Source organism: Mirounga leonina, unplaced genomic scaffold, assembly GCF_011800145.1.
Source record: "Mirounga leonina isolate KUSES-001 unplaced genomic scaffold, KU_Mleo_1.0 Mir_97, whole genome shotgun sequence".
NCBI classification, from domain to species: Eukaryota; Metazoa; Chordata; class Mammalia; order Carnivora; family Phocidae; genus Mirounga; species Mirounga leonina.
The window spans coordinates 4,101,836-4,125,304 of NW_023270889.1; the positions used below are offsets into that span (position 1 = coordinate 4,101,836).

At 43.4% G+C, this 23,469-nt stretch overlaps 2 long non-coding RNA genes across 2 annotated transcripts in view; both read right to left on the bottom strand.

Moving 5' to 3' along the window:
• LOC118006500 overlaps positions 1-15,299 on the bottom strand; it is a 125,238-nt gene extending 109,939 nt beyond the window's left edge. The window contains exons 1-2 of the long non-coding RNA XR_004678092.1: positions 13,126-15,299; positions 908-1,008 (exon numbers count right to left, since the gene is read on the bottom strand). This is a non-coding gene — a long non-coding RNA (uncharacterized LOC118006500). The remainder of the gene's footprint in view (positions 1-907; positions 1,009-13,125) is intronic.
• Positions 15,300-19,234: 3,935 nt separating this feature from the next.
• The window catches only part of LOC118006501, a 65,606-nt gene continuing 61,371 nt past the window's right edge, over positions 19,235-23,469 (bottom strand). The window contains exon 3 of the long non-coding RNA XR_004678096.1: positions 19,235-19,314. This is a non-coding gene — a long non-coding RNA (uncharacterized LOC118006501). The remainder of the gene's footprint in view (positions 19,315-23,469) is intronic.

Consider the following 23,469-nt stretch of genomic DNA (forward strand, 5'->3'; position numbering starts at 1 on the left):
CCATAGGAGTTGAACAGTCATAGACTGTGGTTGCCCAGGACTGGGATTTCTTTGGCCATATAGCTCCTTCGTAAGCTTAGTTATCATCAAGATATTTGACTTGTCACTTCCAAAGGCTAGGAACCATAGACAGACAGCCTACCTCTGGTCATTGTATTCAGTCTAGGACTTTATATTGTCTGATGCCAGGCCCCTGTTGTATGACCGTCCCCTAAAGCCTCAGTGTAATGGCTGCTACTTTTGTGTTGGTTTCTGTTTCTGGACACTTTCTGACAATAACTTGGAGTAGAATGATTTCTTCCCTGACCCCAGTTTCCATCACAGCTGCTCTAATGTGCTTTGTCAGGTGAGGGCTGTTAGTTGGAAGTTTGGGGGTGGACTAAAGGGTCAGGCTTGTCCTTTGCCCCAGTCTTACCTCCTATCTTTACTTGTATGAACCTTCACTTGGAAAGCAGAGTATTTGGTCTTTGCAGCACTGTTAGATTCCAGTTGTCCTGATTGCAGTCCATACCTAGAGAGGGCCTTTCTAAGCAAAACCATATTTCTTACCTTCTCTGCCTTCAGATGGGTCACTTCTCTTAAGATTGTTTCTTTATTGTAGGACCTTTCTGTAATCAACAATCCTAGATATTTCCTACCATTTCCCCTGATATGCCTCTAGGTCCAGGCCTGACTCCCAACAGGCCTCTGCCGTTTATCTCATCACTTCTGCTCGGCAAAATCCACGTTTTAGGGTTTGTCTTTTACTGTACCCCACTCCTGGAACCAAATTTCTGTATCAGTTATGAGGTCTCTGGTGCGAGAAACAGAGGAGTTGGTTCATATCAGCTAGGCAATAAAGGAATCTATTAGCCTTTATATCTTGAAGTTCAGAGATGAGGCAAACCCCAGAGTGGGGTCCACTTACCTGCACCCTTCTCTTCACATTGGCTTCATCCTTAAGCTCTTCTCATCCTAGCAGCAAAATGGCCCCAGCACCTCTTGACATTATATCTTCATTCTCCGGTGCTGAGAGGAAAAGCAGTAAAAACGACTTTGATACCAGGATTGCATGCCGGAGTCCCAAGATTAATGCTGATTGGACTGTTTAGATTACCTGGCTACCCCTAAACCAATGGGAAGTTGAATATATTTGGCCTAAGCCAACCAGTGCCCATCCCATGGGTGGTGTGTAGCCATAGTAGACATCTAATTGAAAACAGATGCCAATAGAAAGGGGAAAGTGAATTCTGGGTAGGCAACTAATAATAATCCATTACCAAGCCTTTTAAAATAAACTTGTTATCAAGCCTTTAAAAAGTAACTTCATGATATCTTTTTTTTTTTAATAGTGTTCATCTGTATCTGAACTGATGTCTCTCTGAAGAATCTAAGGCTTCATGAGAACGGCAACCTTATCTGTCTTGTTCATTTCACTTGAAATACAATGCCTGGCATTCAATAAATATTTGCTTAATAAATGAATGAATGCATTGTGTTTATCCTGCATCTCTGAGACCTTCCAGCATAATGTCCCAAACCTCTAGGGCATGCATATTTCATTTGAGATGCTTGGGCTTAAAGCTTCACAGCTGGTAAGTGGATGGCCAAGACCTGAACTCAGGCTTGCTGACTCCACATCTCGTGCATTTCCAACTAGTCCAAGCTGCTCTCGTGTGTTAAAATGAGCCCTCGGAGTTTTAGCACAGCTGTGTTCAGGAGACATGTAGGAAATACATAAAATATGCTGACAGCTAGTGTCCAAATAACAATCTGGAAGATTAACAGGACTCTAAAACTAGCATGAACTGATATTTGCTTTTCTGATCTGCAGCTATCAACATGCTCAAGTTAAAATCATACCCTGCCTGATAGTATGTGAAAGAATAGGATTGATCAGTTGCTTGTCTACTTTCTCATTTTGTCATGGCAATAATAGAAGGCACATTATAATTTTTCTTATTGCATGTTGCCTCTGTTGAAGATAAACCTTTTTATCTGATAGAGTTAGCAGAGAAGACTGATCAACAGAGTAGTAACACTAACTGTCTTCTACGAGCTAGGTTCCTCATTCATTTGTTCATTTACACATTTTAATTGTTATCCACTTATTGAATATTTATTGAGTACCTTCCATGCAGCAGGCATTGTGCTAGGGGCTAGGGAAACAACATTTAGCACAGGTGAGGGAGATAGTACAGTGCATGGACTAAGATAACAAGCTGGAGTCAGAAAGATCTGAGTTCAAATCCTGACTTTCCTGTAGCCTATGAGATCCTGGGCATACACAGTTAACTTATCTTTGTCTTATTTGTTTCATTGCATGAAATTATTCTTTTTTTTAAGATTTTTTGTTATTAAATAATCTCTATACCCAACATGGGGCTCAAACTTACAACCCTGAGATCAAGAGTCGCATGCTTTACTAACTGAGCCAGCCAGGCGCCCCATGAAATTGTTCTTTAACTTACATACAGTTATTTTGTGAGGCTTAAGTGGGATAATTTAAATGTTGTACTTGCTGTGTCTGACACATTGTAGTTTCTCAGTTAAGTGTGATTTTTATTTACTAGATGGTCCCTATGCTTAAGTTGCTTACTTACAATGAGTGCAGAAGACAGACATAAGTCTTCACACTTAATTTCCCATAAAATGTTCTAAGTGTTATTTTTCCCATTTATGAGCAAAGAAATTGAGAATTTCAAGAGTTTGTTCAAGGCCTCAATTAATGAGTAAATGAGGCAGAATTCAAAGTTCAAAGATGTCTGAATCCAAAGCCATGTTATCTTCAATTATCTGCATGAGGCAATGAGACAGCAGCTTTAGTCCTGACTTCTGATTAGCGGTTCTTAACCCTGGAGAGCACTTAAAAAGAAGCAACTGCCAGGACCCTGTTCCATTTCAATTAAATCAGTATCAGGATCAAAGCTGATTAGGCATTGAGTATTTTCAAAATCTCCTTAGGAGATTCTAACAGGCAGCCAGAATTGAGAACCACTCAACTCTCTCAAGGCTCTTCCAGCCTCAACATTCTGGTCCTTTTATATATGGCGGCAGTTGTCAGAATGAGATCAGCACTGGTAGAAGCAGGGACATTCCCAGGACTTTCCTCCACTGGGGTTCCATGTCACTACTGTGTACTTTAGAGGAAAGGTGAATGCAGGTAGAGCTCCTTACACCTAAGGCGACCACCATAGAGTTTTCAAACACAATAGAGAACCCACACGGAGTACCCAGCAGCTGCATGAGTCCTGGTGAAGGGAAGTGATGACAACCCAAGCTCCCTCTTCGATGTGGGATTGACAGACCAACAGGATCCTTCACACATGGAGGAAGGAGCAGCCTGGGAAATGTCCCAAACAAATGCAGCTGTTCTTTGTTTCAGGAGAGGATGCCAATAACATTTTGTTCCTTGGGGTTCTCAAGAGTGAAAAGTGTGCATAACTATAAAAACAAACCCATTGGGATAATGATCATACTAACCTAAATGTCATATAGACACTTATCTAAGTTAATTAAGTCATAACAGATATTTTGACCTATAGTCTACCACAGACTTTATATCGAGATGTTCAATAAAGGGAAGAAGAATAGTTCATCAGCCTTTGGATGCCCTCTGGGATATTTCAGTCACTCAGAGTCAAAGTTTCTGCAGCTCCTGAAATGGGGGTCATTTCATGAACTCATCCCAGAGCCTGGTCCACATACAGCTAATCTGTCCACTCTCTGATTCGCTCCTTATAGCAATTTTGTGAGATACATGGTCAGGTAGCACTATTCCTATTTTATAGAGTTAGAAACTGAGGCTTAAAAAGGTTAAGTGACTTGCTCAATGACTAGGAGATGCACATCCTACATTCAAGCATACCTCCCTGGATTCTAAATTCTCAAGTCGACATTCAACTGAGTCAGGAGGATATTACCCAACTCAGGCACTCCATGGATGCGAAACCTACCAACCAAATGAATGCAGAGACATTCCAGTAAAGATAAAGGTATTGGATTCCGATTATTTTTTACTGACATGTTAAGGCTTTAACCACTGCTCTCCCTCTCTGAGATCCAAGAGGAATATGCCTAAGGCTAGCAGAGGGGACCCAGACTCTAGGGTCTTCCTCATTCCTTGTGACCCCCATCCCAGTCTCAATGCAATGCTGAATCTTCATGTACCCCACCTCTGGTACAGGCCCAGGACCCTAAAAACATTCAGTTAGAGGATGAATAAAAATTACCACCTGTGAGAGATAGTTGAGAAAAAGCAATCATATTTAGGGATGGACTGGCACTATCCAATAGAAACAGAACATAAGCCACACACATAATTTTAAATTTTCTAGTATGTATTAAAAAGGGTAACAAGAACAAGTGAAATCAATAATATATTTTATTTAACCCAGTATATCCAAAATATTTCAAATTATGATACAGAATTCAAATTATTCAAACTGTATTTGAATATTATTCAAATAATTCAAATCATTTCAAAAAACGTCAGATTATATAAGATACGTAAAAAATTCATAATGAGATATCTCACTTTTTTTTTGTTTTGGTACTGAACCTTCAAATTCTGGTGTGCACTTTACACTTGTAGCACGTTACAACTCAGACGAGCCACGTTTTGCATGTTCAGTAGCCACACGTGGCTAGTGGCTGCCGTACTGGACAGTGCAGGTCTCAACCAGCTCAACATAAACACCAGGCTGCTGTACCTACTATATAAAATCAGCTTTCTTTTTTTTTAAGATTTTATTTATTTATTTATTTGAGAGAGTGATCGAGAGAGAGAAGGAGCAGGGGGAGGAAGAAGCAGACTCCCCACTGAGCAGGGAGCCTGACGTGGGGCTTGATCCCAGGACTCTAGGATCCTGACCTGAGCCGAAGGCATACACCTAACCGACTGAGCCACCCAGGCGCCCCTATCAAGTTAGCTTTCTGATTGCTTTCTCGTTATTTGGGGTTTGATTGGCAGCGAGCTAGATTCTGATTTAACATGAAGGATAGGGTTTCCATTAGTAAGGCAGCAGAGTTTTTATTGAGTATTGTTATTGTCAGATACTGCATTTGGCTCTGGGAACATAGGGGTGAGCAAAACAGAGCCCTGGAATCCTCTGAGTGGAGATATTTAAGAAAAGGATAACTATCCAACCATCTGAAGTTCTGGGAGGACAGTTGCAATTAGAAGCTCATGGGGTTACAGAGAGAAATAATGAAAAATGGAGATGATATAGAATTAAAATTCAGCAAGTATCCTATTGTGAGCTCCGCAACCACTATGGGTGGTAGGTTATGAAAAATATATAAGATAGGATTTTAAGCATCTAAAAGACTTCCATATAAAAGAGCTGTGTGTTTTGGTTCCCACAATGCTTCCCACTAAGACAAGGACTTGAGTTTAAGTCATTTATCTTGGAGACAATCTTAGGAAACATGGTAAGGGAGAGGGGGCAAGCCAATCCATGATCAATGAATGAGTGGGTCACTGCTAGGGACAACTAGGGCTCGATCCCTCTGGGGATCCTCTCAGAGACCCCATGGAACAAGGAATCTCCTCTCTGGGGCACAAAGGAGCTGGGCTGTTTATCCTCCAGCCCCAACCCTCGCTGATTAAAGGTCTCTTCTGGGGCTTTAACACCTGTGCTTTCAGCCTGCTGTGCACTTGGCCTGAGCTCACGCCTGCTGCCAGAGAACACCCGCAAGAAGGGAAGGAAGGGACAGGAAGCTATGAGTGTGTGTGAGCTTTCACAGGCAATGCTGGAGTAGGCCAGGAAGATATGACCTGGGCCCCAACAGTGTCTGCAGCAATGACTGACACTCCAAAGCACTTCTTACCACAGTATTGGACACTATTCTAAGCACTTTACACATGTTAACACACTTAATCTTCACAACTCTGTGAAGAAAGGTACCTATTACTATCCCCATTTCAAAAAGGAGAAAATTGAGGCACAGAGAGGCTACATAATTGTCCCAAGGTCATACAGTTAGGAGGAGACAAGACCAGGCTCAGAGTTGGGTGTCTTTTTTTTTTAAGATTTTATTAATTTATTTGTCAGAGAGAGAGAGAGAGAAAGCACAACCAGGGGGAGCAGGAGACAGAGGGAGAAGCAAGCCCCCTACTGAGCAGGGAGCCCAATGAGGGACTCTATCCTAGGACCCTGGGATCATGACCTGAGCCAAAGGCAGGCGCTTAACCGACTGAGCCACTCAGGCATCCCAGGGTGTCTTAATCACTCAATACCAACCCAGCCTTTCAGAGAAAGCTTTCCCAGTCATGTTTCACAATTACTGTATCTTCTGTTTCAACAGACTTGCCTTGTGAGCTCTCAATTTTACATTCCGGACTATAATATCCAGCTCTTACCATCAAAATCTCTGCAGAGTGAGTGGAAGAGAGGAGCTCTCCAAATCCAGAGCTAGGCTAGAACAGGTTATCAAAGACAGAGGTCTGCTGAGCTGGGTATTATAGAAATAAAGGGAGTATTTTTATATGTCAAGTACCAAGACTACACATCTCCAAAACTGTTCATAAAACTGCAGTATGCAAAGACAGTTTTCTCTGGAACCCTTGCTCGGGTAAGTGAAATATTGAGGGACCGGACCCCCATGGAACAAGTTCGTTTTTATCCCACCCACTGCCTTCTGGCCTCCTCTGTTGGATTTCTCTTCCTCACAGCGTGATGGTACCTCAGACAGACCCCTTATCTTTTCCAGTCAGCCAGAAATCAAGGGTGTCTCATTTTTCAGGTATTAAAAAGTCCAGTTCATCTAACACAAAAGTTCAATCTCTCATGTATTTCAAAGCTCTCCTCCTCCCCCATTCAGGCCTGACCCAAGCTCAAATACTTACATTAAATAAGGGAAGTGGGTATTGATCAGTTCCTTATTTACCCTAAAACACCCTCTCCTCAACTTACTCTGTGGCTTCTAACTCCTCCAGCACTAGGGCAAGGGGAGGTAAAGGGGCAGAAAGCTATACTTGACCAACACTGTAGCTATATGATCATGGTGCCCACTACCTGGCAAATCATGGCTTTTTCTTTCATACACCACTTTTGTTGGTTGTTTGGAGATCTCCTTGCTGGGGACATCTCCCTGAACAGAGTAATATCTCCTGGCTAACCACTCAAGATCCTCTTAGCTCCTATAGGACAGCTGACCCATCAGTCTCTGCCAGGTTGTCTAGTCCCTGTGGGCAGACCTTTTGGGCAGCGTCCTTTCAAGGAAACCGAAGCCTGGCTTTCATCTGAGGTGTCCTCCCTGACCCACAGCTGACAAGATGACACCCACCCCTGCCCGCGACAGATGAAGTGTTATTTGCTGTCCCTTTGGCCCTTCTCTTCACCCTACCATTGGGGACAATTCTATCAATCTTTCCCCTTCAGACTTTGCAGACTCTGTGCCCTGCCAACTCTAGAGAACATTTGTCAAGCTTGCCCAAGAGTTCTCTTTGAATCCATGGCCATCTTGGGTTTCTGTAGTAATGCAAGTAACTAGTTGAGGGGTGAATGGTCAACACCCCATATCTTCGACCCTTCTCCAGCATCTCTCACATATTTGATTTGAGTAGGAGGATGAGAGGAAATACTCTGCTCAGGGGAAGTCTCTCTCACTAACCTTCTTTCAGCGTTGTTATTGTCTTTTTTTATGTATAGGTGAGGGTGGATGATATGCTATGGGTGGCAAAACCCATTCCGACTTCTTAGCAAGCCTTGTTGATGGTCTAGCACCCACTGCCCTCAACTTCGGAGCCTGAGCCAATAAGACCATGCTATTTCATCTCGTGCTACAGCTGAAGAGAGCTGGCCACCTCTCCAGGCTGGCTTAAATACAGCCCTGCTTAGTCACGTAAGGAGAAAATTGTAATTAAATTAAGTAATCAATTAAGGAATTAAATTTGAGCAATCAAATTACCTCAAGTCGTTTTCCAACATTCAGTTTTAATATTCATAAACTTAAGCTCTGTTTGTCTTTTCTAACCCTAGGACAACTCCTAAAATTGCTTGAGAAGTGGGGGAAATGTTTTTTTTTCTTTTAGGCATATGGAAAAATAAGGCAGGTATAATATAGAAAAATAAGGCAGGCATAATATAATATAGAATATAGAATATAGAAAAGGTTCCACCAAAATACCAATCACTTAACAACAAAGAAGCCTTAACAAAAGGGGCATCAGAATATAAGCTTTTGGAAGCCATGTCCCCCTCTTCCACTAGTGCTTAAGCCACAGAAGAAACTTGAATTAAGTTGAATTCCCAGACTAAATAATTTCTATTTCCATCCCTGGGGAGACAGAGGGAGAGACAGATCAAGAGAATATATTTTTAAATGCTTAGTGAAACTGTGTAGTTTGACCAGCACGTTCAAAGAAATATAAATCTCTCTTTCTCTCTGATCATATATATAAAATCTCTTCCATTTGAACAGGTTGATCTATAAGCCATTCTTTCCATGTCATTTTTCTTCCTTCTTATAGAGACCCTGTGTGAATCATTGTGGCCATAAAACTATATGACTGAACACTGATAATTACCTGACTTTTAACTGGAAGAGAACAATGTTTTAGTCCTCCACCTCCTGATGGAGCCGTCTTACTCAGCCATAGATCTCCTGTCAGTGTACTGCCAAGAGTCGGGCTTCCCTGGCCAGAGGGGCCGACTGTCTGTCTGTGGAAGACTCAGAGGGGCAGCTTGCTCAAGCTGGGCCTCTGCCTGGCCAAAGGCGGCGGCCCTGTCCCAGAGCTGGCAGCACCCCGGCCTCCCGCACCCCCACAGGCTCTTGGCCAGACCCCGTCTGCCTGACCCTGCAGGGGGACAGGATGCCTGGGCATACAGGGACAAACCCTCCCCCCTTCCACTCTGACGTGACATCAGCCGGCACAAGAAGTGCCAAAGTACAGGAGATTGGTTTAATAACTGTGATTTCACCTGTTTCCTCAAAATAAAAATGATGTGCCTTCAAATTACAACATGTTCCCTTCATTATATTGAACACAGTATTCATGGGAGAGCAGTTGCCGCGGCAGCTCCCCACTAAGTACCTTCCTTCCAAGTGCCCTCAGATGCATTAGCTCGCGGGAACCTGACCCTGGGGGGAGACTGTGCTATTATGACTCTCGTTAAAGCCCTGGAAACGGGTCATCAGGTCATCACACTGGATGCGACCTGCAGGGTCAGAACCGAAAGCCCGCTCTCTTCACCCTCACAATCCCACTGCGTGCACTGGGGAGAGGAAGTCTGTGTGGCATTTTTTAAAGAATAGTTAGTATTTTTTTTCTCTGATTACAGAAGTAATGTGTATTCATGAAAAAAAAAAAAGAAAAGGAAAAACACAAAGCACTAGAAAGAAAAGAAAATCACCCATATTCCCAGACCAAAACAATGACTGCTATTAACATTTGGATGTGTAATCTCATACGTACATTTTTCTCTAAAAATGGTTTCCCATTCTGCACGCTATTGTCAAATGACATTTCTTTCATTTTCTTCCCAATTATAAAGGTAACACACGCTTATTATAGGGAAACCAGAAAACATGGATGATCACAAAGAACGTCAAAACCATCCTGTAAACCCACCCACCAAGAGGCAACCATTGAGAAGTACTTTATTGAACTTGGCATTTAGGAAGGCCATAAAGTTGCAACACGCCTCAGAGGCAAGGGTAAGATGTTTCAGGGAAGATTAAGGAACCCATTCTCCGCCATTTGGAATCTCAGCTGAATTGTCTGGAATGAATGTCTCTTTATTCCAGCTTCCCTGTTCATAAATACAGGCAAGGATTTCCAATTAACTTCACAAGAATATTTCGGGGATCAATGATATAACATTGGTTCGGAGTTTTGAATGTTCTGAAAGAAATCTATAATCTCCAGGCCATGAACCGTACTTATTCAATTTAAGTCTCTCCTCGCCAGGCCAGACCACACGGAATTGGGGCCACATAAAAACAGCAGAAGGTGGTTTGGCTGGAGATACACACTTCAGCTTTATCTAGGCCAGGGAATGGAAGGAACTGACAAAGCAGAGAAGAATGTGGAAGCCCGTCCTTCTTCTGTAGAGGCAAAACCACCCAAGCCACATGCATGCACAGGTGCTCAAATCTCTACGAGGGAGACAGCTCTCTATTCTAGGACACACACACTGATTTTTCTTTGAAATCTTTTTTTTTTTTTGCTCTCTCTCTCTCTCTCAATTTCCTTGAAAATGATAGTCAGCGTGCAAATGGTCCACCATCTAACTCAATAACTATCTTAATCATATAGCTGTACCTACATAAATACACATGATGTCTTAGCCAGCCAAATGGCAGCACCAAGATGAAAGTAATTTGCTGCAATAGAACATAAAGTCTCAATGGTAACCCCTAAGTCAGGTGGATTTCTTGGTCATGGCCTCAAGCACTCAGGTCTGTGTTACCTGGCTAAGATAAAACAGAACAAACTAACTAAACAAATGAAAACATTAAGCATACTCCCAATGTATACAATGCCCTGTTAGCTCATACATGCGCATGCCGTGTGTTTCCCAAGGCCCGCTCCTTCTCCTCAAAAGGCCTGTGTGTTTATGGCAAACGACACCAGTGTCTACCCAGTTGCCCCTAAGCCACATTCCTCAGCATCGTTCTTGGCACCTCCCTCTTGCTCATTCCCCACGTCCAGTGAATCACCGAGCCCTGCTGATTCTATCTTCTATGTCTCAATTTTAGTATATGTGCTGCCGAAGCGAGCACTCTTTTATGTCTCAAATCCTCACTTTCTTCCACCCCCACTTCTGCCAGCACAAGTCCAAGCCGCAGTCATCTCTCATGTGGTCCATTGCTCTCGACTTCTCGGTCGTTCGCATTTCCACTCTTGCCGTTCCCCTGCCAGAGCGATCCTTCCAAAACACAGATCTGACAGTGCTACCCTCTACTGAACACCCTCCAATGGTTTCCCATAGTTCTTTGAATCAAAGAATCCTTTCCATACAGTAAAAATCACTCTTGTGAGTGCATGATTTTGACAAACCTACATAGTCATGTAACCATCACAGCATTCAAAATAGAGAACAGATTGCTTTTGTGATTAAAAATAAAGCTGTTATATGTTAAAAAAAAAAAAAAAGAAGAAGAAGAAGAAGATAGTAGGAAGGGAAAAATGAAGGGGGGGAATCGGAGGGGGAGACGAACCATGAGAGACTATGGACCCTGAGAAACAAACTGAGGGTTCTAGAGGGGAGGGGGGGAGGGGGATGGGTTAGCCTGGTGATGGGTATTAAGGAGGGCATGTATTGAATGGAGCACTGGGTGTTATATGCAAACAATGAATCATGGAACACTACATCAAAAACTAATGATGTACTGTATGGTGACTAACAAAACAGAATAAAATAAAATTTAAAAAAGGGGAAAAAAAGATCTCTTATGAAACAGTGCAAAAAAAATAAAGCTGTTATAAAAACTCAGGGTTGTGTGTGTGAAAGTAACTTTTCCTTCTATTTGGGTAAATACCGGGAGTGGTATTTCTGGGTTGCATGACAAATCACATTTAACTTTGTAAGTAACTGCCAAGCTGTGCTCCAGATGGGCTGTACCAGTTTGCTTTCTTATGTTGTAGGATTGAGTCTGAACTCAATTTGCCAGGGTCCTCCTCTTCTGCCTCCGGTCTTTCCCTCCACCCACAGCTCTCTCCACCACCCCACCCCTTCCACACCCCTTCAGCCAGCTACGCTCAACTTCTTTCACTGTTACTGCTCTACTCATCTCTGGGGCTTCCCACATGCTGTGTCTTTGGCCCAAAACACTTGCGCACACCCCCTCCTTACCTAAGCCTCGTTTATATCTGACCAACTCATTGGCTTAAATGTCATCTCTGTCAGGAAGTTCCCTGAGCCTAAATTATTTCCCCATGTACTCCTTTCATTTCGTCATTCAGCAAAGGTTTAACCACCAGGATCTAGGTTCTGTTGCAGGCACCAGGGAGATGGCAGGGAGCGAAGCAGACAAAAGTCCAGGCTCCTCTGGAACTGACGGACAATGGCCAATATCACCACCAACAAAACGGATACATACTAGAATGTCAGGTGGTAGCAAGGACTATAAAAAAATAAAATAAAGCCGAGCCATGAGCAAAACCAGAGTAGAATGTGGGGCTATTTTAGATAGGCCATCTGGAGGACACCTCTCTGGGGTATGAGTGATAAAAGGGAGCAGCTCTGCAGTCCCTGGGGAAAGGTAATTCCAGGCAGAGTGAGCAGCAAGGACAACCATGTGAAGGTAGAAAAGAAGAGGCGTGAAGGAAGCTGCCATGTTCAGGAAGCAGCCTGGGGACCGGTGGCAGGAACCCATGAGCCAGGGAAGAGTCCCAGAAGACGAGGCCGGCAAGGGGCCAGGGGCACGCCGCACCCCGTCACAATGCTTAGGACACTGCCTAGGGCTACTGCTTCCTAAGTTGCTCATCTTTCCCATCCGGCTCTGTGCTCAGTGAGGCTCAGATTGTGTATCCTGCTCATTACTGACTGCAAGCACTTAGCACGGTACCGGCCGTGCTGTAGGTTCTTAATAAATCTTTGACTGGACGAATAAGTGGATGAAACACTCAACCACATGAGGTCCCTTGCTTGCATGACAAATCCCTGAGAAGACGCATGAGCCCACTGGTGGAGAAAGGGAGGCTCAGAGGGCTTGACATGACTTTCACCGAGGGAGAGGTGAGGAGCACGGCTGGAATTCAGCCCCCTTCACAGTACCTGCCCTGTTTGTCCTGGGCCAAGAAGCAACACACTCTCATATCCAAACATCTTTCTGCCTATCCTTATTCTCTGTCTGCTGACCGGGAATTTGAAAGAATCCTCATCTACAGGCAGTAGGTTTAATGCCCCATAACCCATGCTTCAGGGCCATGGTGGAGGGAGCTTGGAGACCAGGGCTGGTCCCTTCGTGTCTTCCATTTCTCTTTCTAGCACATTTTGGCGGGTTGAATCCAGAATGGAATGACGATCCAGAGTAGCCGAAAACTCAGGAAGGCAGGAAACAGAGGTGATGCCCCCAAAAGCTCTGTGTGGCAGAGGAGATCCTAAGACAGAGGCAGGGAAGCGACGGTGAAGATGGAAACCACCGTCCCCCCCCCCCGCCCCCCGCCAGCCCGCTCAGGGCGCAGGCTCTTACCTGTGTAGAAGCCTGTGTGGTTTGCAGCATCAGCTGCCAGCACCGCTGCTTCTCCCTTGACGATTTAACTCCGCGCCGAGTCTAGACCATTGTTCTACTGAAGAAGCATCAATGAATAGCAGGCCGTACCGATCTGAGCTACAGTCTGGCTCGGGAGAACTCTGGAAGGGAGCTAGAAGAAATTTTCCATGCCAGCTTATGTAATCCAGGGTCTAACCACAAATCCTGGCACACAGTCGCTGAATACGTCCTTGTTGGAGATGAATGAACTCTGTGCGAGTTACTTCTCCTGCTTCATCTGGAGAGTGAGGGGTTTTCCCTCATCTAAACCTGAAGACTTCACACGGCTCCCGCACTCCGTAGTTCTATGGATTTCTAAGTAGTTACCAGCAGAGTAGAGGTCAGCAATGAACACCAGGGGTTTCCTCCATTTCCTGGTCAGAGTAAAACAGACTTTAATGAGGGCAGAAAAAGAATCAGGAAGGCTCCGATTTTCCAGGGCTGAGCTGAAATAATACCATTAGTCATGGCTGCGTTTCTCAGCATTGGTGTCAGGCGCACAGATCAAAAGTTTACCTTTTGCGTATGAGCGGAGTTTATTTGCCAAAAATGAATTCATCAGAATTTGCCTGCAGGATTCAAGACACGTGGCTGGAACGGGCATGAGACAGAGATGAGGCCTGTGTGGGCTGGCCAGGTGACTGGGGCTGCCCGGCTGGTGTAACCGAAAGAGCACCCATGAAAGGCTCTTTGCCCAGTGATTTTCTTCTGTTAGCCTACTTCAGTGCCTAAAGTTCCCACCTTTGAGTTAAGGCCTTGAAAGCTGATGTCCAGATGCTCCAGTATGTGGAGAGACGTTAACTCAAAACATCTGCATCTGTTCCCATGTTCGGAGACTAATTTTCTCAAACAGCAATGATGATATTTGCAACCCGTTCTTGAGCACTAATCCCGTACCCAGCACTTTATCCACTGTGGACGCGTTTCAGTCCGTGTCATGCACCCCACCGCCAACGTACAAAACACACTATCCTCGCTTACAGCGGGGAAGGGAGGCTTGGCAAGAGCCAGAGGTCACACAACCCTAAATGGATTCAAACCCAGATCTGCCAATTCTAGATTCTCTCTTCTTCTTCTTTTTAATGGTATAACTTCTACACAGTGAGGTGCACAATCTTAAATGTATAGCTGGATGAGTGATTACATATGTGTACTCTCATACAACTAGCACTCAGACCAAAATAGGGAACATTTCCAGCACCCCAGGAGGCTCCTTCATGTCCCCTCCTGGCTGGCCCCCCAGCATCTCTCTCCTGCATGCGTAAGGCTTTGGTTCTATGAAGGGGGGTGGTAGCCCAGGCAAGCTCAGGGAGAAAGGAAATGGTCCAAAACAAAGAATATGGGGTGGTGGGGGAGCGGGGAGGGAGGCTACATGGGGGAACTGCCTTGGGGAAAGCCAAGGGCTTGTCCTCAGGCACCACCTGCTCCTGCCACACAGCCAGCCCCGGCCCATGTAGCTGGGACAACAAGCAGCACCTCCAAAGCATGTGTGCAGAGACGCGGCGGGAGCGCGGGACCTGCCTAGCAAGCAGGGCCCGTCTCTCCCGCTGCCCGGAATCCCGGACTCTAACAAGCAGGATGCTGACAAATGAAAAGGAGATGTGTGTACTGGCATGGCGTCCACGGGGCAGGAACACAGGCCAACCCAGGGCTCCCACAGGAAGTTTCAAACCCACTTTGTAATTCTTCGTTGAGCTATCATCAACTCTTCCCAGATCCAATATTGTGTTTTTGCTTTGCTCAGTTTAAGTCCAGCTTCTCCGATTGTCTTTCCGTCTGCCCTACGGTTTGGGATGCTAGCTGGGGATTGTACAAACTCCTGGGGCTTCTGTGCGGCATTTCAGCTGCGTGCTCTCCGAGCGGGCTCCTCGGCAAGCTGCCAAGGGTTGACTGGAGGCTTGTGGGTGATTCTTCTTATCAGTTCTCCTTAAATATGCCTCACTCTATCTCCAGATCTGAAGGCTTACAGAGTTGGCAGGTTTAGACACACCTCAGGGCAATTCTGTGTCTCAGTCTGTGGGGCAGCTGCAGACAAAGAGGACGAGCTACATGCATGGCTTTCTGCCGACGGGGAAGGAGGAGCAAGATTTGGCAAAGGGGGGCAAGGTTGAAGAAAGAGGGAGGAGGAGGAAGAGGAGTATGAAGAGTGGAAGGAGAGAGGGAGAAGGAGCGAGGGAGGCAACGGGAAGAGGAGGAGGGAAGAGAGAGGAAGAAGAATACAGAGAACAAGTCCAGGAAGGAGAGATACAGTTCAGAGTTTGAGAGGACAGGAGAAGACTGTACGACTGGCCAAATTGGGCTTTTGAAGGCTTAATTATCTATGTGAATTCTCAACAACCAAAGAGCTGAGTAGTGCCAGGCACCTACCTCAGCCGGTGCCCACGGGAAACTGGGGGCCGATCACGGCAAAATGTTCTGCCCCGTGGGGTCTGTAAGTGCACTCACATTTAGCAGACCACGGGGTCACTATATACATAGCGGTGGAAAGACGTCTGGCCCTCGTCAGCCGTGTCCAACTTACACATCTGAGAAACTATTACAGGTGGGAGGGATAGGAGCAAACAGAACCAGTTCAGGGCTGCTCACTCTCTTCTTCACAACTGCCCTGGGGGAGATTTCTTTAGCCGTGATCAGTTATGCTAACCTGGACACACGGCTTTTCAGAACATTCTAGCTAAGAAGTCAGGGAAGCATGAAATTTACCTTGAAGAAAGTTCTATCTAAACTGTTTAAAAAGTTCTGTTTCATCTTTACAGCTAAAACCGAGCCCCCCAGAATGGTGCATCCCCACCCCTGTCCCCCAGGGGGTCTCCAGAGCACAGGTTTTCCTGCACGCGTTTGTCATCGAAGTTGGAGAAGGCCTCAGAGATCTGCTAAGTGGTGGGTCTGTTAGGCTAGGTTTGGGGAGCAATAAAACACTTTACTTTTTAGCACTAATTTAGCATTCGGTAATATCCCTTGCTAGTCAAAAGGTACTTAAAGTTCAAAAAATTCAACCTCTACCAATAAAGAAACTCACTTTGAAGCATATGAAAATAGTGGCTCAAATGTATAAGGATATTCTCTTGGCATTTTTTCTGAAATTGACAAACAGAGAAGTGCTGATAATCATTGCACAGAAGTCAGAATTCTGAATCTAGCAATCTAAGTTCACATCTTAGAAAAGCTGCCCACAGAAGGCATCTTAGTGAACTAGAAACACTAGAAACCAGAGGATTTTAGTTTTACTAAACAGGTAAAAGAGGGAAGAAGAGGCGTGAAGGACCTGCCTAGCAAGCAGCGCTGGTCTCTCCTGCTGCCGGGAATCCCAGTCTCTAACAAGAAGCAGAATGCTGACAAATCCACGAAATGGGTAAGTCATATATTTATTTACTCATTCGTTCCAGAAATATTTTCTTGAGCACTTAGTATGTGCCAGACCCTCCTGATTCTGAGGATATAGAGAGGAAAGGCTCGTTCCTACCACCTTGTCCTTCTTCACAGAATGTAGGCAAATTGTACCTAATTATTTTGAAGCCTGCCGTGTAATTTGGCTTCTCGCATTAGACTATAGAACTGCCCAAGAGAGGTAACTGTGCTATTTATTGTTCACCTTCCTTTCTCCATCAGCTAAGGCAATATTTGGCACATGGTATTTGCTCAGCAAAGATTCATCAAATGAAGGAGTTTATCATAAGCTAACATTTACATAACTTACACTGGTTATTTCATTCAATCTTCTCAACAACCCCTTGAGGTAGGTCCTCATCTTCCCATGTTACAGTCGGGAAAACTGGCCATGGGGCACATAGCAACACTGGAATTCAAACCCACACAATTTGGTGCCAGCATCCATGCTCTTGTCCACTATCCTATACTGCCTCTGAACGGACCGATAAATAAATGAACTAATAAAGGAGTGAATGAATGAATGATTTAAAGTAGTTCACAGATTCTGGGCTTTAGAATCATTAATTGCAGTATGAGGATCCCGGATAGTGTTCCTTAACTTTTCCACCAAAGTTTAATATAAGTTCTTTTAACCAACCACCTGACTAGATCATCAGCGGGTACTCTCCATTTGTTATTTGAAATGCACTATCTGATGCACAGGGATGGTGGTGGTTAGGGGCCTGTGTCCTCTCTCGCACACCCTTGTACTTCTGTTACTGCCACTTGAGTTGTATCATTCCCAAATCTGGGTGTGGCCTGTTGTACCCATTATAATTATATGATTCAATTAAATATTATTTAAATGTGTAGATTATGATTACAAAAGAAACAGAGCTGTGTGAAAACTATACTGTTTAGGTGGTAAACAGGCAAGAATGGATTTTTGTCTGTGTGTTTGAAATATTTTTAAACAGACAGCGAATGCTGGAAAGCTATGTAAAAACATTGGAAATATTTAAGAAATGCAAGTGACTTGCATTTGCAAATTGCTTCCAAATACCGTGTGGAAGAGACAACAGGGAAAGAATTGTAGAACATCTTGATAGATTTTTCACTTAAATTGCTTTGCCAGTGGCTTCAGATTTTCACCAGGACCAGGCACGTAGGGATATTAGCCAATAAGAAAATCCAATCAATGAACCCACTGTCATGAAATCCCCTTAGACTGACATCAAAAGATAAGGGAAGGAATATACATTTATATATTTTATATGTAGTATACATTATATATATTATATTTATGTAAATGTATATATTTATACATATTTTAAGATAAAATAAGACATTTCAGGCAAGCATGCAGCATTTTCTAGGATTCTCGTACTTAATCATTCCAGCGGGTGCACATACATTTCAAGAAACTTCTTCAAAGTCTTATGTTTCATCCTAAAGTTTATATGAGATTTGCACCCCATTCTGTGGTAGATATTAATACTGTTCACTAACTATTTCTTATTTCTTCTGGGCACACAGTAGAGTTGCCCTTCTCTGACCCTCTTTGAAGGTAGATAGGTCTATATGACCTTCTTTGGCCAATGAGGTGTATGAGTGGAAATGACAGCTGCCGCTTCCAGGTGAGTATATTACAATCTAGCTCATAATTTACCCCTTGTCTTTTCCTTTGCTAAGACAATAGACAAAGTTCTACAGAGAGTCTGTTCCATCAATCTGGATTCTGGAATGAGAACAACATGGAACACAGGTCGCAGAGGACCCTCATGGACATGTTGCATGAGTGAGAAGTAAGTTTGTTGTCTTAAATCACTGAGATTGGACGTTCTTGGTTAGCAGAGCATAATCTAATCTATCCTAATACATACTCCATGACATATTTGTACTTGTTTAAACATATAAATGTATTCCCCTCCCAATCTGAAGATATACTTAGCACTCCAGAGAGACACCCCACATTTACTTAGTGACTTAGGGTACTGCTTATCCTTTTTTCCCATAGGAGAAGTAGAGAACCAGATGTTTCTAGAATCCCTTCAAATGCTAATATTATGTCACGCTATGTATGAGGAAAGAACAGGCACGTGAAGACTGTGCCTATATGTCACTTCAGTAAATGAAATAAAATAAAATTAATTTGATGGCAGAGCTGTTACATCTGATTGTGGAGCAACTGATTAGATTTCCATAGAGTCAATCTGATTTGGTCATTCTTGTTTCGATTGTCTTAAGGAGGGAACTGGATGACACAGAGATCCAATGGATTGTTTTGGCAACTGGCCTGCCAAATGTTGGCCATTTAGCCAGTGCCACAGCTTAACCCTAGGGAAAATCAGATGCACTTGCATGCCGAATTCAAGCATTTTTCCCTACAAGCCGCTATGTGTCAAGCACTGTCCTATAATGAAAAATATTTATCAGCTGTAAATATTTAAAATGTGCAGTCTCCCCTGTATACATGCCACACCAAGAGATCTAAATATTTTGTGATGCTATAAACTTTGATTAGGTCAGGCTTCAATTTTAAACTCTGCATAGAGCTCTCCCCTGCAGAGCTTCATTTCAATCTCTCTTAGGATCAAAAGTGGATTATTCCTTGCCCTTAAAAACAACCAAGTCTGAGTCCATTGATTCAGAATGAAAGTTACTTGTGCAATGGTGGAGGGCGGACTCCAGCCCCAGGGACTTGTTTGTTCTCGTCATTCTCGTATGCACTCAAAACAATGCTCGGGCTTATTGTAGGGGCTGAAAGAAAAGGAATGAAGAAGGCAATGAGCAATTAACTAATGATGGAGAAGCACCAATATTCCTTGGTTTCAGTTATTTTCCAGAAGTGAAAGGAGTGTTCTTCTGAACACATGAAGCAATATAGCCTCACGGTTAAGTGCTCTGGGTTTGCAGTTAGTTGAGCGGGAATTTGATTTCTGATCTTTGCAGCGTGGCAGATTGTTTTTCCCAAAGATAGTCACAAGGATACCTCCCATGCCTCACACTCTTTTTGCAATATGAACGTGCCACTCCCCTATCATAAGGTAGTCCCTTTTTCCACTGTATTGAATCTGGGTGAACTCTGACTGGTTTGAGCAATATAATTAGCAGAAGTAACAATGCACCAGATACAGACGTAGCTCTTAACTGATCTGGCACTTTCTGTTTCCTGTCTCTTGGAAGCCAGCCACCAGGTAAAAAGCAGAACTCTCTGAAACATGAAGGTTCTGGTTGGACTACTCCTTGGATGATGCAAACACAGAGAAATGATACGTTTTGAGAGAAAATAGGATGGATTTGTTATCAGACACGTTGAATTTGCTTTACCTTTGGGACACACAATTTTAGTAGGCAGTTGGCTATTCAGATTTGAAACTCAAAAGAGAGATAAGTATTAGAAATATAAATTTGGGCGTTAACAGCAAATAAATGGTACCTGGAGACATGGAAAGTTAGGAAGATAGATAGTAAATGAGATCATCTTTAAAAATAAAAAGCATATAGGATAAGAAAAGAAAGTGGGCCTGGGGTCAGAAATATGAGGAACACCATCGTATAGGAAAGAAAAGAAAGTGGGCCTGGTGCCATAAATATGAGGAACACCATCATTTAAGGAAAGGACAGAGGAAGAATAACCATAACAGAGATTAAGAACACAGGGTCCAGAAAGGTAGGTGACAACCCAGGAGAATTCTGCATCACAGTAGCAAAGCAAAATGGCTTCGAGAAAGAAGGTGCAATGAATTGTGCCAAATGCTGCTAAGATGTCAAGAGAGCTGAGGACAGATCTATTTGGCAAGACTGCAAAGCTAAAATCTCTGTTTTCCACTATCTCTTGCTGCTGGGGTTTTAGATCTGAATGAGGTTTCACTAATTAGATGCATTTGTTTGCAATTTGGAAAGTGAAATTGAGTAATCTTTCTGGAACTTTTGGCTGTTTCCATGCCCTTTGGTGATACATTTAGGAAAGCTGTATCTCAGTGCTGATTCCAGAGAACATACTAGCCAATAATGTTCTGGCCATCAAGGCCATCAAAAGCCAAGTCCAATTGTCTAAAATGCTTTTTAAAGGACACGATGGATGTAATGTATCAACAAATACTATGAAATTGATAGTCCACAGAGTGACCCTCCCTCAGGCTTTCAGATCTGGACATGCCATATAAAGAGACTCCGGAGAGCCATCTGCCTTCAATTCAAAGAACAAGACCCAGTTAAGCCATAAAACATGTCAGTTTGCATTAACCCACTCTGGCCAGGAGAACTGAATATGAAGAATCAAGATGGGGAAAAGGAATGTTTGAAGGGCCGGCATGCAGAAACCCACCTCCAACTGATACAACAGAGTTTGGGGCTACGGAGATGATAAAGTAACAGATAGACTTATACAAGAACAGCAAAGGGACTCAGGCTGGCTTCTTCTGTGCATCGAAAAACTCGCACAGACAGCTATGAAGGTACCAGGTTCAGCAGACCCTGGTTGCTGCCTGGAGCTAAAGGATTATGTTTACTTGGATGGTGGATATGTTACTTCTGACGAAGATCAGAAGACTTTTCAGCTGCTATAATTGGTGACAATTTTAGAAAGAACTCTACACCGCACAAAGTTTTTCCCATTTAGTATGTCTCTTCCACAGCTTTCTTCTGGGAGAGATAGGAAAAGGAATTAATCTCATTACTCCTTGGGCTAAATTTTGGCAAGGCAAGGTTGAAGAATTTCCTAAGGTCATAAGCAGAAGCAATCTTCTTAAAGAGTTTTGTAAGTTGCTCAGTAATTCTGATGAGATGTCCCAAATATGTAGTTGTTTACAGTTTTTAAAGAACTCTATTTCATTTCATTCTTGTCACATCCCTAATAAGGAAAATAAGGCAAGTGTTCATACTTGTTTCCATTTCACAGATGAAGAAACTGAGATTCTACGGAGTTTGACTTAACTAGTTCATATCACTAAAAGCAGCAGAGCAGAAGTAGAATGTTGGTTCTCTTTCTCGGTCTTTTGGTGAACTCTACAGGTTGATTAAAGATTAGTCCAGCTTAGGGGCGCCTGGGTGGCTCAGTTGGTTAAGCGACTGCCTTCGGCTCAGGTCATGATCCTGGAGTTCCAGGATCGAGTCCCGCATCGGGCTTCGCTGCTCGGCAGGGAGTCTGCTTCTCCCTCTGACCCTCCCCCCTCTCATGTGCTCTCTCTCTATCTCATTCTGTCTCAAATAAATAAATAAAATCTTAAAAAAAAAAAAAAAAAATTAGTCCAGCTTGGGGACGCCAGAGTGGCTCAGTTGGTTAGGCATCAACTCTTGGTTTCAGCTCAGGTCATGATCTCAGAGTCCTGAGATTGATCCTCATGCCGGGCTCCACACTCAGTGCAGAGTCTGCTTGAGGATTCTCTCTCTCCCTCTCCCTATGTTCTCCCCCTGCTCATGCTTTCTCTCTCTCTTTCTCTCTAAAATAAATAAAATAAAACATTTAAAAAAAGAAGACAGTCCAGCTTGATTTACAAAAGTTGAGGTTTGCTCGGAGCCTATAAAATTCACAAAAAGTAACCAAGAAATACATTCTGGGATAGCCTGGGGCTTCAGGGTCAAGAGAAATATTCAGTGCTTTTCTAACCAAGCTGTGTAAGTAATTTGATATGATGAGAAAATGATAATAGGCAAATATGGTACTGTAGTTAATGGTTCAGCATTGATTATCAGCACCAAATGTCTAAAACTTCCTCAGTTTCTTTGTACCCTAAGTTTTCCCAGTCTGGTGGGAGGATGCCTGGAGGCTCAAGAGGGTCACAAGTACTCATAAGAAAATGGCCAATTCTCTACCATGTCTTCCTGCTCTGTAGGTTCACTCTCACTTCCTCCCTTGGAACTGAAATATAATGCAGCATAGCTACAAAGTACATGCAAACATTTTTCACAACTTTTCCTTTTGCCTCTACCAGAGATCAGAGTTTTGGCATCTTTATCATGTCATTAATTTTAGTTATGTTCTGAACACAGAGTGAGGAGGTCTTCAAGGCTATGGGTGACTGACAGTGTTTAGACAAGTCCAATTAAGTTTCCTATGTTTAGATAATCTTGGGAAGATAAATAAATCATTGAAACTTTCATTATGAAAATTGCCATTTGGCAAAATGGTGATGTTTCTCCTGGGAAACAATGAAGATTTATGTCAGGAGGAAGGGTACAGCCAGTCGAGCGTAGCCTGCCAGGAGTAGCATTCCTACCATGGAATGAACTGAACAAAACATCCAGTTCAACTCTGTTTGTGCATGTCACTCTTCCCCCAATCCCCAGACCCCCTTTCCAGACTTTCTTTCTTGGTAAAGTTGTGAACCAAAGATACTTCGTTCACTCAAGTTCTTCAGGCAGGTTTGTGGTGAGGAGGCAATGTCCAGCACACCTGCATCCTGCTATCTGATTCCCAGGGCCTCCCGCTACCCTGTTCTGCCCTTAAAGTGCCTGTCTTCACCCAGGCTTCCTTTCCACCCAGGTGTAGCCCTAATACAAGTGAAAATTGATTTAGGAGTTTTCTAGTTCTAGAATTTTCACCTGGAGCAGTAAACCACCCTCCTTTGTGGCTTGTTCCTGCTCCCTCCCTACATCTCCAGGGCATCTGGGATTGATGCTTATGAAGATCTCAGAAGTCATTAGGAAGATCAAGGAAATGTGCATGCAAACTATTCAATGGCATTATGGGATTTTTGTTAAGTTTGTTAATGCCGGTGGTGGTTATGTAAATTTTTTTTAAACGCTCATAAGTTGGGGATACATCCTGAAGCACTCCAGATGAAATGGCATAATATCTGAATTGGATTTTAACATACTTCAGAAAAAAACGGTTGTGATGGAGACAGAAACCACACTATTTATGGTAACAAGGAATAAAGAATTATTAACCAGGTCACTGACAAGCAAAGA